General features: G+C 46.8%; 1 protein-coding gene across 2 annotated transcripts in view; it reads right to left on the bottom strand.

The window, feature by feature from the left end:
- FAM118B (family with sequence similarity 118 member B) overlaps positions 1-16277 on the bottom strand; it is a 46850-nt gene extending 30573 nt beyond the window's left edge. For both annotated transcript variants that reach the window (XM_049778907.1, XM_049778906.1), the window contains exons 1-2: positions 16218-16277; positions 24-93 (exon numbers count right to left, since the gene is read on the bottom strand). The gene's annotated coding sequence lies outside the window, so the exon portion shown is untranslated. The remainder of the gene's footprint in view (positions 1-23; positions 94-16217) is intronic.
- Positions 16278-16290: the final 13 nt, after the last annotated feature.

Raw genomic sequence — 16290 nt, 5'->3', positions numbered from 1 at the left:
TGGTGAGGGAAGTTGCATTTTACCGTGCCAAGATTGAGAAATTCCTTCTCTGCCACTGCTTTCTCTCCTGTGAAGCTTCTGAGAAGGTCTACCCTGAAAATAACAATACAAGTGGCTAAGGAAGGAGATTTTATACACATTTCATACAAGTGTTTGCATATTTTAAGCAGCATAATCAGGCAGATACTTTCGACACAGGACATATTCATGAAGATCAAGCCTCAAGAACAAGATTTCATGTTTGTGAGTCCAAAGTTCCTGCCATGAAAGCACATTGAGTCACACATGCTAGGGCCCTCAGCTGCCTTTTTCTCATGCCAATGAGGACACACTGCATACTGGAGTGAATGCAGGTTCACCTAAGCGAGGGCAATACCAGGGGTGACCCACATGGAGAATCCGGGGACTCTCCATGAGGTAACAAGCTTTAAATAACTGCAGACTTTTGGTGGGGGGAATATTTGGATCACACATCACGGTGCTCAGGGCTTACTCCTGGCTCTTTGCTTGAGGTCCACCCTTGGTGGATATGTGGTGTTAGGGATCGAACCCATGTCAGACTCATGGAAGGCAAACACCACTGTCTGTACTACTACTCTGCTCCCATACTGTATTACTGCTCTGGCCCCAGGAATGCAGATATTTTTTGTTCCAATAAAATAGAAATGCTTGATGTTCCATTCATCCCACTCCTTTCTAATTTTCTCAGAATTTCTGATTTCAACAGAACTAAATTTGACCAGTTGGGGAAAAGAAAGTTTTAAAACTGGGGTCAGAGAGATAGCACAGCAGCAGGGTGCTTGCCTTGCATGTGGTAAACCCAGGACGGATGGTGGTTCAATTCCTGGCAGCCCATATGGTCCCCCAAGCCTGCCAGGAGCTATTTCTGAGCGTAGAGCAAGAGTAACCCCTGAATGCCACCGGGTGTGACTCCCCCCCCCCCAAAAAAAAACATGAACTCTGGAAAAATGTTTTGTTCTAAAACTCCAACAGTGATGACAATTCACACCAAGTTAAACATCTCAGGAGACTCTACTCCAGAAGTAGCCACATGATCCTAAAACCCATTAACACCAAAACCAAGAGCAGCATAAAAAATTCAAAGCAGATCGGTTTTCACAATTTTTGCCGGGAATGAAATCCAGGATCTCAGAGGCAAGACAGGCATTACCCTTAAGATGGTTCCTTGTACCCTGTTAATGAGAGGGAGAGGGAGAGAGAAGGAGAGAGGGAGGCAGAGGGAGGGAAGGAAGGAAGGAAGGAAGGAGAGAGAGAGAGTGTGTGTGTGTGTTGGGTCTACTCCCAGCTGTGTCCAGATGATTTATAATTCTTCTGTTGATGATTAGGGGACCAGATGTGGAGATAAAGATTGAACCAAGAGTTGCTGCAAGCAAAGGAAAAACAAAAAGCCTTACCTTCTGTATTCTCTCTGGCCTCTAAACAATTATTATTAAAGTTAACAAAAAGGAAAGGAGCCTGTTCTGCACCACTATGATAAGAAGAAATCACTTGAGCCTCATGAACTTCCTACTTTTGAGTTCATGGCTGGGTGCACACTATCTGAAGCAGACACAACAAGGAATGTCAAGAGACACTCTACTCAGATCACTTAATGATGCTTAAACTCAAATCACTAGACTAAAGGAGGATTTTGGAATAAGACTGCTTTTGAATACACTCTACTTTCTGTCAATATCCAGCAGCTACTAAAGTCCAGCCACAAAATGCTAAGTCTTGCCTTATTAGGGTGGCAACACAACAAAATTAGGGTGGGGGCCTGAACAGCTAAAACTCTTCTTGGAGAAAAATGTGGTGGGGACTCCATTTGGGGGTTATTCTGAAATACTCCTAAGACGGAGTGGGGTGTGGAGAATCTGCATGTTTCCACAGTGCTTCTGCAGGACAAGCAGACAAGCAGACACACCTGAAAACACTTTCCACTATGAAAATAAAACAGGTTGTTCAGCTAGAAGACCCATGTCTTGGGGCCTCTTTTTTTAGTGACCAGACCTCTGCTTCAGTTTCAGAGACACAGAAACAATAACCAGGAGAGAGCTCAAAGGCAAAATACCATGACTGATAAGGCCAGTCATTGATGAAACTAAGCCTGTGACTCAATGACAAGACTCAATCCAATAGCGCCATGCTATTGGCAACACAGGGAATGCGGACCAACATGCTGCTCTGCATAGCATAGTGCTTCGGCAGTCTTACCATGTTAGTCCCTGACTAGCCTCAACGAACAGCATGCCTAACAGAAGACTGGAAACCCATGGAACACATGGAAAATCCCACTGGGTCAAAGAACCAACCAGCAAACAGTGTTAAAGGCCAACCTGAGGTGGACCTGCAGTGAAGCCTCTGAACCTCAGAGCTGGCCATGGGCACTGCAGATGGTCTCAGCAGACCCTGGCCCTATAATCATATTGGCTGCACTGCAACCCAGCTTGTACACGAACAATGTACTAACTAAAGAATGGGAACTCAGGGGCCGGAGAGATAGCGTGAAGGTAAGGCATTTGGTTCGAATCCCGGCATCCACTATGGTCCCCTGAGCATAGAGCCAGGAGTAACCCCTGAGCACTGCTGGGTGCGACCCAAAAACAAAACAAAACAAAAAAAGATGACAAGTGGGGTGCCGGACAAGGGGCTAAGTGTTTAAAAAGAAAACAAACAAAAAAACCAGTGGACTCAAGTAACAGAGCTATTGAGCTTAGAAGAAATAAGAGAGACAACTCAGACTACTCTCATAGAGGGATTTCCCTAAACTAGGGCCTGTTCTATTAAACAAAAGGCCTTTTGTCTTTAAGCTGGGAGATCTATAAACTAGAATAGAAGCATGATTTTCCTTTTTCATGAGGTACCATGAAAAAGGGCACCTCACTTGGTTTGACAGCTGCCCATGAACTAAATGTGTTACCTTTAAATTACTTAACTGAAGGTGAAATGAGCCTGGTATTCACAGATGACTGCAGGGTCGGACATTTACTGGTTTTTAAAAATTTATTGGAGTGGGGCCGGAGCAATAGCACAGGGGTAGGGCATTTGCTTTACACAGAGCTGCTCAGGATGGTCAGTGGGGCAGCGGGTTTGATCCCCGGCATCCAATATGGTCCCCTAAACCAGGAGCAATTTCTTTTTTTGTTGTTGTTTTTTGGGTCATACCCAGCAGCACTCAGAGGTTACTCCTGGCTCTGTGCTCAGAAATCGCCTTTGGCAGGCACGGGGGACCATATGGGATGCTGGGATTTGAACCACCATCCTTCTGGATGTAAGGCAAATGCCCTACCTCCAAGCTATCTCTCCAGCCCCAGGAGCAATTTCTGAGCACATAGCCAGGAGTAACCTGAGTGTCACCAAGTGTGGCCCAAAATAACAAACAACAACAACAGGGGCCAGCGAGGTGGCACTAGAGGTAAGGTGTCTGCCTTGCAAGGGCTAGCCAAGGAAGGACCGCGGTTCGATCCCCCAGCGTCCCATATGGTCCCCCCCCAAGCCAGGGGCAATTTCTGAGCGCTTAGCCAGGAGTAACCCCTGAGCATCAAATGGGTGTGGTCCGAAAAAACCACCACCAACAACAACAAAAACAACAAAAAAGAGTGACTGGAGAAGCCCTTTTTAGAAAGTTGAGGTTCTTCTCCCCTCTGGCCATGTTGGTCTCTTTGTTGCCCCCAACAGGCCTAGCTCTGCACCGGCCTTGAGGCTTTTCCTCCCTCTGTGCTTATTCCTGTCTACCATCTCCTGAGTGGCTGCACTAACCTTAATGTGACATGACACTAACCTGAGCCGTGGGGACCAAGGTGACACATAAGGTCACAGGTTCAAGCCCCGCTGCCCCACTGACCATGAGTGCTTAACGTAAGCCTGTCCCCATTGCCAGGAAGGGTTCAGCCGCATCACAGCAGCCCCGCTGCCCCACTGACCATGAGTGCTTAACGTAAGCCTGTCCCCATTGCCAGGAAGGGTTCAGCTGCATCACAGCTGGAAGAGGTGTTTGAGCACCTCAGCCAGGAAGGTGGATGGTGGTGAGGCCAGTGCTGCGATGACACTTGCAACCACTTGCGTCTGCTGTGTGCAAGCCCCGGGGAACACACCTCAGTAAGCACCACAGTGTGACCCCCAATACCCTTGGATCATGGCAACAACAGCAAAGGATTGGCAGGAGGAGAGAGGAGAGTTGGGAAATTACAACCAAGCTACTACTGCCCAAATCACACTATCAGCTCTCTGCACTGACTCTACTGCTCCTGACTTTCCAGGCAGACACTCTCTAACAATACACTGATCACATCTGGTTCTGTTCTTCATGCAATAAACGTGCTACTTCTGTTTACTATTGGTCATCTGTCTCTTCCCACTGGAATGTAAGTTTTCCAACATGGGCACACTGTACCTCAATGTTACCCGAAGATCCTAGAGCAGTGCTTGGCTCATACTAGCATGCAGACCTTTACCGAAAGAATGAACTCAAATGCAAGGAAGTGGTGATTGAGCAACAGAAGCTGCATTTCCAACTAAGGGAAAACCCCATGACTATTTTTAACACAAGGCCTATAAAAAGCCCTTTTGTTTGTGAGGAACCAAAGGAAAAGGAAAGATCCCCTTAAGAAGTGGGTGTGACAGCCGAATTCCATGCCATGTCACCAAGAGTGGTGATCTCACTGCAGAGCGAGCTGCTTGGGGCTAAGGTTTAGGAGTAACCCAACATTTCTTTGGTTGTTTTTTTTTTTTTATAGCTCAAGTTTCTGATATCTAAGATGTAAAAAGAATTTGACGGTGTACTCTCCCTTCCCTGTATCCTTCCCCTTCCAAGTGGGTATTGCCATACAGAGGTACACCCGGTGGCAGTGTTCACTCTGACATCCCCAGACCCTTCAAGAACACAATATTTCTCTGGTTGTTTTAGGCTCAGGGGGTGGAAGGTGGTTTACTTCCCAGGAACTCTGGGCCAAGTGTTCAATATGAGAACCTAAAGAAACACTGTGGTTTGGGCTGAGGTTCTAAGGTTCACTCACTCACCCCAGCACTTTCTGCTTGGGGTCTCCAGGGCTGCCCAGTGAAGCTTGGGACTACGCAATGCTGGGGATAGATAGCCCTTGCTGCATTCAAGGCAAGTCCCTTATATTCCAGCTTTCACACATGCAAGAATTCTTCCTGGCAATTGACTCAAATTCAACAGTATTTAGAACTGAAAAAGGACTTTACACTAGAGAGATAAGTTTATGTTGTAGCAAATGCGATTTCAAGCTGCAAATTATATCCAGCCTTGGTTTTAAATGATTCACTGCTTCTCCCTGCATTTGATAAAAGGAAGCATCTCCTGGCTACAAGATCTGATGCCTCCTATTGTCTACAATACATCTCTGCCTCCTCCTGCCCGGCATTCACAAACCCACAGCACAAACCCACTTTACACACATCCTCCTCCACTCTCTGCCCATGCCTGAGCCTCAGATTTCACAGTGCCTGCTACAGCCAGATCCTGCTGCCCAGTGTTTCATGTAGGCTCTGGTTCTTCACTTGACTTTATCTGAGCATTCTGGACTTCTTCCCTACGCACAAGTACTATTCTAGGGAGTATACAGGGCTTGTCTTTCTTATCATCTACTCCCAGGCCCACAGTTCTTGTTAAGTGTTTACACAGAGATTAAAGTGCAAACACTTCCTATCTGGCTGAGTATGCTGCAGTCTGTTCAATGAAGGTCTAAGAGATCAGTAGACATTTTGAGTTGTTAGAGCCTGATTGTGTGGGGAATGAGGCACAGTGCAAGAGTATTTGCTTGTATACACAAACAAGACCCTGGGTTTGATCTCCAGTGCTGCCGCACAGGATAAACAACTCAGGCTTGACAGCTTCTTTATGCTGAACATACATTTTGTGACTACTTACTGATGATGGCTGAGGCTATATATATATATATAATATATATAATATAATATATATATATATAAAAACCCTCGCCTGCTTTGGAGTAGTCTTCTCTTTTGTTTCCTCCTTCCTTTCTGCATGAAAAGATACCACAGCACACAGTCCGATGTAAAGTCTACAGATCTGTTCTGTATCATGTGGCCAGAGATGTTGAACTTGGTGCACTTGTATCCGGTTTGAGGATTTCCCCAAATGTCTGCAGAGTTTTACATAACAGGAATGCTAATAGCTACATACATATCATTGAACTTTCCTATTCCATTATGTTAAAGGCCAGGTTTTGTGGTAAGAGCGTTACTAAGCAAGCAGCACCGTACCCACAGGTCCATGCACTGACCTGCTTTAATTCCAAAACAACCTCCAGTACTGCTTGAGATGCCCCCCCCCCAAATAAATAATATTCCTGGAACTGCTTCTAGTTCAGCTTCACTGACACCAGGGGCATTTGCCCTTTTTCATTATAGATGCTGCATCTTCTGCAACACACCCTGGCTCATCACCAAGAATTGAGGCAGAGCAGCAGAATCTCTTGCTGACTTCAGGGCTGGATGGTGGAGATACACATACAGAGACCTCTGACCTCCAACCTCCAACCCCCTTGTGGTGAGCAGGACCTGGTGCTCGGGCCCTCTCCATGGAAGTGTGTCCATTTAGGATGTGCAGGCATTCGGTGCCATGGTGCAACCCAAACACACAAGCGAGGCCCAGGGAAGCTGCAGGTCTTAGAGGATACTTGAAGAAGAGGAAGGTACTTGCAAGCGCTAGCCAAGGAAGGACCGCAGTTCGATCCCCCGGTGTCCCACATGGTCCCCCCAAGCCAGGGGCAATTGGTGAGCGTTTAGCCAGGAGTAACCTCTGAGCATCAAACGGGTATGGCCCAAAAAACAAAAATAAAAACAAAAAAAGAAGAGGAAGGTAAACACCCTTCCTGGGCACACAGTCCTTTTCCTCTGTGTCTGGCTCCAGCTTCACAGCTCTGAAATCCTGTTCTCCTGCTATCTGAAAACAGCTTCTCTTCCTCTGCCCTTTCCTCAATGTTGAATAGAGTACGGGGCAACCAGGGTGTCAACCATTTACTTCATGTGCCCCATCCACCAATTATATTCTAAAATACCAACTAAATGCTGATACAACCCAAAGCTACTCAAATGGTAGCTTTCCCTGGCCTGTGACTCAGATATATCTCACTTCACTCACTGCATCAACCTTAAAGATTTCATGCCACACATTTTGGGAGTTGGGTGTAAAAAAAGTGGGGTACAGCTATCACATGAAGCTTTTAAAAGATTATGCTGTTTGACTTTAAAACAGGGTGGAATGGTTACATATGATGTCTACAACTGCATATTGAAATTTTCAAAGACTTCAATGTGGGCCAGAGCCAGGAGTAACCTCTGAGCACGAGAGAGAGAGAGAGAGAGAGAGAGAGAGAGAGAGAGAGAGATATGAGAGAGAGAGGGGAGAGAGAGGAGAGAGAGATGAGAGAGAGGGGAGAGAGAGGAGAGAGAGAAAGAAGAGAAGAGAGAGAGAGAGAGAGAGAGAGAGAGAGAGAGAGAGAGAGACTTCAGTGTTATCTTCTCTCAAAACTCCAAGGTTCATAAAAGCCCTCACAGGTCAAAGGACAGTTCAATGACCTATTCTATTTCTTATCATGGACTAGAGGCCTCTGAGTGCTAAAGCAACCTGGTGAGTTTTCCTGGTAAGTGCTCACTCCTTCTTATTGTTTCAAGGGCCCAAACTCAAGAGCTAGTGGCTCAACACAGCCCTAGACCTCAGCCTGCAAGCTCCTGGATCCATTCTGAGCCGGGAACTAAGAATCGAAAGACACTTGGGCAAAGTGCCCGTTACCTTAAACCAACTTCACAGTCTTCTCAGGATGTTCTTTTTTCCCCAATAAAAACTGAAGTGAAACCTATTCCCTTTGATGTGTGGAAGAGCTGAGAGACTGAAGCTCTGCTCAGACCCAAAACAAAACCCTGAAAGAGGAGGAAGCAGCTCACCTCCAACTCTTGAATACCTCACTTCCCTAGGCAGTGGTCCCAGGGCCCTGGCACAGCCAGCATACATCATGGAGGGGAAAGCAGGGGAGAGAAAATTGGATGAAGAGAACAAACTCTCCTTGTTAGAGAGGGATGGGGAGTGGCCAAGCCTGCAGGATCAGGTTTCCAGAAAGGGAAACAATACTTGTGAGGAAACAAAAATATTACTGTAAGAATGTGACAAATATGGGAAGCAGGGGGGCCCTCCCTGGCTCAGAGCTTCTGCCCTGCAAGCATCAAAGTGGAGTTTGATCATTGGTACCACCACCTGTGCCAGGTGCAACCCTGATGGTCCAAGTGCCCGGATCCCAAGCACTGCAAGAAGCCCCTCCTCCCCAAGCAACCCCGGAAGTACCACAGAACAACAGAATGTCCACAAGCAGGTGATCCCCAGCTCACATGTGAGAGCACCACAGCCTGACATGTGTGAGTTAGATTACACCTTGCTTCACTGAAAATAAAGATCATCCCTGGTTTCTGGTATCTGTTTGTTTACAACTTGGTTTTGCCCAAATACAGAGATTGTTTTAAATGTCTCAAGCAACTGGGTGGGCCTGGCTCAGGATACTTTCTTTGTTTCTCTCTTTTTTTTTCTCTCTGTCCTCCCTCCTCTCTCCTCTCTTTCTTGCTCTCTCTTTCTCTCTCCTTCCCCCCCCCTCTCACACCCTGGTTTAGATTATTTCCTGCCAGGACCCTTCTCCAGGTTCCCTTTCCCTTTTTCTGTTGGTTTGCTTCTGGGCTACATTCAATCTCAGGGCTTTCTCCTGATTCTGTGCTCCAAGATCTCATTCCTGGAGAGATTGGGGGGGCCATATGGGGTTCCGGGGCTTGAACTGTAGTTGGCCACATGCATGCGAATGCCTTACCCGCTGTACTATCTCTCTGACCTCTAGAACTCAAATTTCTGAAGAATTCTGTAGGTGAATCTCATCACTCACCAAGTCAGGGAGACATGGACTAGGTCACAGGGAGGGGCAGCCTCGACACAGGAGGAACTGGTGTGTTTGTTTATCAGCTAACTCAGGGCAGGTTAGCCTGAAAACCTAAAAGAGCTTATATCCCTCCCTCTGCCACAGGGCTCTGTGGGCAAACAGCACCCAGGAGCAATCAACCCCGGCTTTAACCTACTGATGCCTGTTTCAGAAATGGGTACTTTCAACTTAAGTAGCTGTGAGCTTCAGAGAGCTTCTTAAATTTCGCAAGGGAGCCTGAGACCTAACACCCTTTGACTTTTATCCAACCACATGGTCTGTCCCTCCATTTTCCACTGTTCATGGTAACATGGTTTCCACGCACACTCTTCCAATATACATTCTCCTCCCCACGCCACCATCATATCATCCTGCTGTTGCCACTTTGGAAATGCTCTGACAAGATGACCATTTCACGTTTGGGGAGGCCTCCCAAGTAGTGTTGAGAAGGGCTAGGAGTCTTCCTAGAGATTCTTTGCCAACCAGGCTGGTGGTTCGATGTGAAGGTCCCACAGTAAGAGGCAGGCTCTGGATTACCAGATCACACCAGAGGTACTGCAGGCAGGGCCATATGCAGAGATGCTCTGGGAACATGGAGTGCTGGAGATTAAACTGGGCCCAGGTGCGTGCAAGAAAGAGCCACATTCCCTGTTCAACTTCCCAGCCCTTTCTCTGCTTTCTAGGCTCACATCCTTTATTTGTTATTGTTTGGGGTGGGCACACCCAGAGGTACTCATGGCTGACTTCTGGCTCTGCGCTCAGGGATCACTCCTGGCAGGCTTGGGGGACCATATGAGGTGCCATGAATCAAACATGGATCAGCCATGTGCAAGGAAGCACCCTACTCGCTGTCCTAGGCTTCTGCCCTAGGTTCATGTACTTTCTAAGACATATCAGATGGCTTCACTTTCCACTAATACTGTATTGCAGAAATCTAGTTGTTCTTTTATAGGTGAGAAACAGAAGGGCCCCAACCTTTGGGGGACAGAGGAAAGGTAGTGCCAGGGGTCATACACATGAGGCATTTGCTCTATACTAAGCTACATCTCAGTCAATACTTCTCAACTGTTATTCAAAGATTCTTTCAATAGAAAAAAAGTACACAGGTGCCTGTGTACTGAGAGTAAACCCTGGCTCTGCAGAGTGCTCATCCTCACAGAAGCTGGAGGGAGAGAGAAGGGGAGAGAAGCACAGTGAAGGGTTCAAGTGACATTGCCAGCATGAGGAAGAGCAGCTGGGAGAGCCAGCCTGGAGTCAACTCAGCCAGTGTTGTAGGCCCTACAGGTCCCTGGCTCTTGGGGAGAATGAAGCCCTTTAATTCCTGAAATGTGCCATTTAGCTCTAAAGTCAAACCAATCAACTGGGAAAAAGGAAGGAAGGAAGGAAGGAAGGAAGGAAGGAAGGAAGGAAGGAAGGAAGGAAGGAAGGAAGGAAGGAAGGAAGGAAGGAGGGAGGAAGGAAGGAGGGAGGGAGGGAGGGAGGGAGGGAAGGAGGGAGGGAGGGAGGGAGGGAAAGAAAGAGGAAAAGAAAGGAAGGAAGGAAGGAAGGAAGGAAGGAAGGAAGGAAGGAAGGAAGGAAGGAAAGAAAGAAAGAAAGAAAGAAAGAAAGAAAGAAAGAAAGAAAGAAAGAAAGAAAGAAAGAAAGAAAGAAAGAAAGAAAGAAAGAAAGAAAGAAAGAAAGAAAGAAAGAAAGAAAGAAAGAAAAAACAGTGCAATAGAAAGCCATCCTGCCTAGGGGCAGGATGATGAAGGTTGTTATTTTAGGTGTAATAAATACTTTGTGAGAGAGTCACAGTGTAAACAAGACTGTCTCTTTCATAGACTAGATCCCAGGGTTTCTGCTCTACCAGAGATCTCATTCAAAAGCACCCCACAGGCAAGGGATGGCGGAGGCCCTAGGAATCTTAGTATCCATAGGAGCTCATTAGTCTCTATATAAGCAAACCTAAGCCTGAAATCTACAATTAGGAAAAATGCACAATAAGAAGAAAGACATAGGGGCAGGAGCAATAGTCAGCGGCAGAGGTCACTGCATTCAGATGACTTGGGATGGACGCAGGGTTCAATCCCCAGCGATTTATATCAACCCCCAAACCTACCAGGAGCGATTTCTGAGCACAGAGTAACTCCTGAGCACTGCCGAGTGTGGCCCCAAAAACAAAATAAATAAATAAAAGAAGAAAAAAGACATAGAAGCTGTCATTTTCAAAATATACAAGAAGGGGGCCCTAGCACAGCAATAAGGTGTTTGCCTTGCACTCGGCCAGGGACCTGAGTTCGAACCCCGAATTCCAGCCAGCCAGGAGCGATTTCTGCGCCAAAAGCCAGGACTAACCCCTAGCATGCCAGGTGTGGCCAAAAAAAACAACATCAAAAACAAAACAAACAAAAAAAGAAAAGCATCCAAGAAGCAGAACTGTGACAGCCCCTACTCTGATGTGACTCTATTTCCCACAGCGCATGTACAATGGAAAACATTAAATAAGCGACTGTAAAGCATCCTGAAACAGGCACAAGCTTGCCTTTGGCCTCAGAGTGCCAGAGCCTTATGGCATTGGCATTTGAGTCCTGTTCTCAGGGAACAACTTTCCCAGACTTTTGAGAAAAAAAAAATCCATCTGTGAGGCTCAGAACTCTTTACCAACAGACTAGGTCAAGGGCTGAAAGGCTGTGATCAAGAAACTAATGAGAGATTAAATGAAGACATGGCCCTTGCAATACACCGAGGCTGAGCATGGGTCTCCTTGAAGGTCCCCTAATGCCAGCAAGGGTCGGGGACAGTGAGGTGGAGCTCTTTGCCCTATGGAGGGGTGCAAGAGGGTCAGTGCCAGTTACTTAAGTCTGAATACCAAGGTAAGAAAAATAAAGTACTCAAGCACTTCCTGCTCTTTAGGGAAACAATTGCTGGTTAATCGGCAACTAGCAAGTGCTGGTTTACGTAGGACTCGCCTGGACCACCACACAAACACCAACCTCATCACCAGTGAAAGAATGGGCACAAGCACAACGGAAACTTTCAAATGCTGTCACAGAAGAAAGAATGGAAATCCTCTACGTACATCTATCTTCAGTTTTCTGCCGTGGTTTTCCAGGATTTTCCCTTATCTGCCCTCCTGCTCCTGCCTCACTTTGGAAATCTCAAGCTATATGCCAGCACCACCCAGTGCAGTCACCTCCAAATAGAAATGATTGTTCAGTGGCACAGGTTTGATTCTGGGAACCAGGGTAGAATCCTGGTACTCTGTGCCAATGTTCAATGTATTCAAGACAAGTCAAAAATAAAGTCTTGTTAAGAAAGTACAATACTGGGGCCCAGAGAGATAGCACAGCGGCGTTTGCCTTGCAAGCAGTCGATCCAGGACCAAAGGTGGTTGGTTCGAATCCCGGTGTCCCATATGGTCCCCCGTGCCTGCCAGGAGCTATTTCTGAGCAGACAGCCAGGAGTAACCCCTGAGCACCGCCGGGTGTGGCCCAAAAAACAAAAACCAAAAAAAAAAAAAAAAAAAAAAAGTACAATACTGGGTGCAGAGAGATAGTACACAGGTTGGGCAGGTATTGATGATCTCTGGTACTACATATCGTCCCCCAAACGCCAACAGGAATACAACTGAGTACAGAGCCATGAGTAAGCCTTGAGTACTGGTGAGTATGGACAAAAAAATTTTAAAAAGGCAATATTTAATTGTCAGTGGAAATCTTCAAACAGTAGTAGCTTAGAGTTATAAAAACCTTTTCTTAAAAGACAAAATAAGGATCAGAGCAATAGCACAGCAGGTAGGACATTTGCCTTACACACAGCTGACCCGGGTTCAACCCCCCGGGGCATCTTATATGGTTTCCCAAGCCTGCCAGGAGTAATTTCTGAGTGCAGAGCCAGGTGTGCAGCCCAAAAACAAAAATAAAATAAAAAGACAAAATTAAGCAGAAGCCCAAAGTTTTTTGCAGCTGAGCAAGAGCTGGCCTGCAGACTTCCAGGCTCCTGACTGCTGCAACTTTCTAAAGACCAAGGCCAGAGAATTACTGCAGGTTTCTCCTTTGAATCCCCGTAAAACCATAAAATAGGGCTCAAGTACTTCCTGCTCTTTAGGAAAACAATTGCTGGTTAATAGGCAACTAGCAAATCATTACTTGAGAGTTATTTACACACTGCTCCCGTATTAGCCCTTGTATAAAATAAAAGATGGTCTTGTTTTTGCACTGGGAAATATATTTAAAAACTAATTATCAAATGATTGATCATTTAGGTGGCTATTTGGGAGCACACCAAAATCTTCCAGAATAAGCCATTTTTGTAATCTGTATAAAAGGGGAAAAAAAACCCAAAACACCACTAGACATCACCACTATAATTTTCTTCCTTACACCAACAAAGCAGTTCAGACAAAAAGTTTAGAGATTGGTGAAGAAGTGGGAAAAAGAATAACCTCTAATAGGATTCTATCTAAAAATGAAAAAAAAAAAAAAACTTCCAATTCACATTCATTTGTGTATTTGTCAAGTAGTTATATTTCTTCAAGTGACTAGACTTATAGGTGATAAATAAAAGGAGCAGGACCCTCTGTGCCTATACTGTACTGCAATACCAAAAACACACCAACTCTGACTTTTTCTAATTCTCTTACAACATTCCAACAGGTAAAACTTTAAAAGGCTGCCACTGGGTGTGGTTCTGGCAGCTCTACACTCAGGAATCATTCCTGGCAGGGTCTGGGAATTGAACCCGGGTCTGCTCCATACAAGAGGAGCACTTCAACTGCTGTGCCACCTGTCCTACTCTAGCTTTGAAACTATTGTTTGGTTGGCAAAGGATTGTCTGCCTGGGCTACTTTGAAACATCCTTGGGGATGGGGAGGAGCAGAGGAGGAAGAGGAGAGAAGAGGAGGAGAGAAAGAGAGGAGAGAGGAGAGAGAAGAGAGACAGAGACAGAGAGAAGTTCCAGGGGAAATAAATGGCTGCCTTTTTTTTTTCCCAGCACTGTAGTATGTGCCTGGGGCAAGTTTGAAACCTAAGACCATAAAGTAACAATGACATCTGAGTTGGTTCTTCTGTCTGTTTCCTGTCACAGAAGGCCCATTCGGCAGGAACAGATAGATGTCACTTCTGGAAAGCAACAATGAACCAGTCAGTGAAGGCAGGAATGAACCTACCAAGTCCTAAATCCCAGTCAGGCTTATGTTCAGCATGATGCTCTGAACCAAAGGCCCAAGGTCCAAAAGGCCTGAAAAAGGAGGTTCACAGACCAGGAAGCCTGATCTGGAATGAACCTACCAAGTCCTAAATCCCAGTCAGGCTTATGTTCAGCATGATGCTCTGAACCAAAGGCCCGAGGTCCAAAAGGCCTGAAAAAGGAGGTTCACAGACCAGGAAGCCTGATTAGCCATATGAGCAACCATTTAACTGGTGAGATCAGAGTCTGGGTCTAGAGCAGCCCACTGAGAGGTTGTCATTTTTCTGGTGCGAAACTGTCTGACCTTTAAGGATCACTCAATGTTCTAGCAGTGGATTTATAAGCGGTGGCATAGGGGAACAAGCAGAGTGGGAGTTCATCTTTAGGAATCTGGTACAGTTGCCTTCCAACAATCTGCCATCATCCACAAGCTTTCCTTCCACTCCACAAATACCTTTATTATTCTACAGGTCAAAACCCAGCAGAAATAAGACCATTCAAAATGCTCAGACACACCTCACATTGGTCTACAGCACTCTTCAGCCACCCATTCAGGTGATTGTGTGCCAGATCTAGGGCTTAAAAATAAACAGAGAGGGGACCAGAGAGATAGCATAGAGGTAAGGCATTTGCCTTTCATGCAGAAGGTCGTTGGTTCGAATTCCAGCATCCCATATGGTCCCCTGTGCCTGTTGGTGGTAATTTCTGAGCATAGAGCCAGGAGTAACCCCTGAGCACTGCCGGGTGTGACCCAAAAAAAAATAAATAAACAGAGAGGGCAGAGATGTTATCTGGTGATAAGGCACACACTTTGCATTCATGAGGCCCTGGGTTTGTTATCTGCAGCAATCAAATAAAAAATAATAATAAAAAAAAGGTGGGGGAAGAATGAGCTTTAAGGGACTCAGAGTTTCACAGCAGCGGCCAACAGTAGTTCATCTTGACTTGAACAATCCAAACTCCAAGAAAGGGCAGAAGGAAAAGATGAGCACTAGAAGAAATACCACCACCGTGCTGGCTGCCTTCCCTTGGCTACCCAGGAAGACTTCACGGACCATCAAAGGCCGCAACACCACTGCCTGGTTCCTTTTCACAGTTCCTCTTGCAAGATTCCAGAGATGCCTGGTTCTCCAAGCTCTCCCACCCGAAGTCTTCTCTAGGTGAATCCCATTTCCCCGGCCACATTCAACACAGTTCTTTCCCACTCACCCCTTTCAGGAGGGGTTCGTGCAGACAGACCCAATGCCATAAATTACTCCAGCCTTCACTCTAAGCCATCTTAAAAAGACTAAACAAAACAAAAGAAACAACATCGCTTTGTCTGCAATCAGCACCGGAGCACAAAGTTGCTTCTAGGCCAACGACAGATAGAAGGGTCCTAAGATATCATAACCCCTCCAAACCCCCAGATGTTTCGCTTCTCAACCTCTCCCACCCCCACACCTCGCGTCTCATGAAACCAGAGGGGAGTCAGTTCGGCAGGCAGTTGGGTCGCACAACACCTGGCAAGAGACCCAGAAAGGTTTTGGGGGAGCATTTGCAAAACTCCGGGGAGGGAGAGGGAGGCATAGAAAAATGAAGGGCGAAGGGAAGGTCCGTGGGGGTGCGTCCTACGTACTTGGTCTTTGTCTTCGTGAGAGTGAGAAGGGAAGAGAAGGGGTACGAGGAGAAGCCAAGAGAGGGGAAGGCTGAGAGAGGGGAAGGCTAAGAATGGGGAGGACTGCCTCTGATTATGAGGGGGCACAGGTTGGGGTCCCAGGATACTGGACCAGGCCCCCAGCATCCCTGAAGAAGGAGGGCAGGTGACCAGGGGAAGGAAACAAAAGAGGTCGGGAGCTGAGGGAGGGATGCCCAGGCGAGATGTGTGCACCCCCAAAAGTCAGGCAGAGGGGACATGACAGCTCAGGGCCTGGGTCGCCCTGCCCTGGGGACACACAATCTGGTAGGCCAAAAACTGATGAGAGCGTCCAGGTGGGCGATGGGGGGGCGGGGAGGGCTTCACCTGCGGGAACCGTTCCCTAAAGAGGTAGCAGCGACCTCTCAGGACGATGCTCCCCAACCCCAAATGCCCGAACATCAGCGCTGGGCTTCCCGACCTAGACATATACTCACCGCCCGGGGTCGCCTCCAACCAACCGCCACCACCGCACCAGCAGCAACAGCAGCAACAGCAGCAGCAGCTTAC

This window comes from Suncus etruscus, chromosome 8 (genome assembly GCF_024139225.1).
Source record: "Suncus etruscus isolate mSunEtr1 chromosome 8, mSunEtr1.pri.cur, whole genome shotgun sequence".
NCBI classification, from domain to species: domain Eukaryota; kingdom Metazoa; phylum Chordata; class Mammalia; order Eulipotyphla; family Soricidae; genus Suncus; species Suncus etruscus.
The sequence above is the reverse complement of the archived record's forward strand: the minus strand, read 5'-3'. Positions and strand labels throughout refer to the sequence as shown.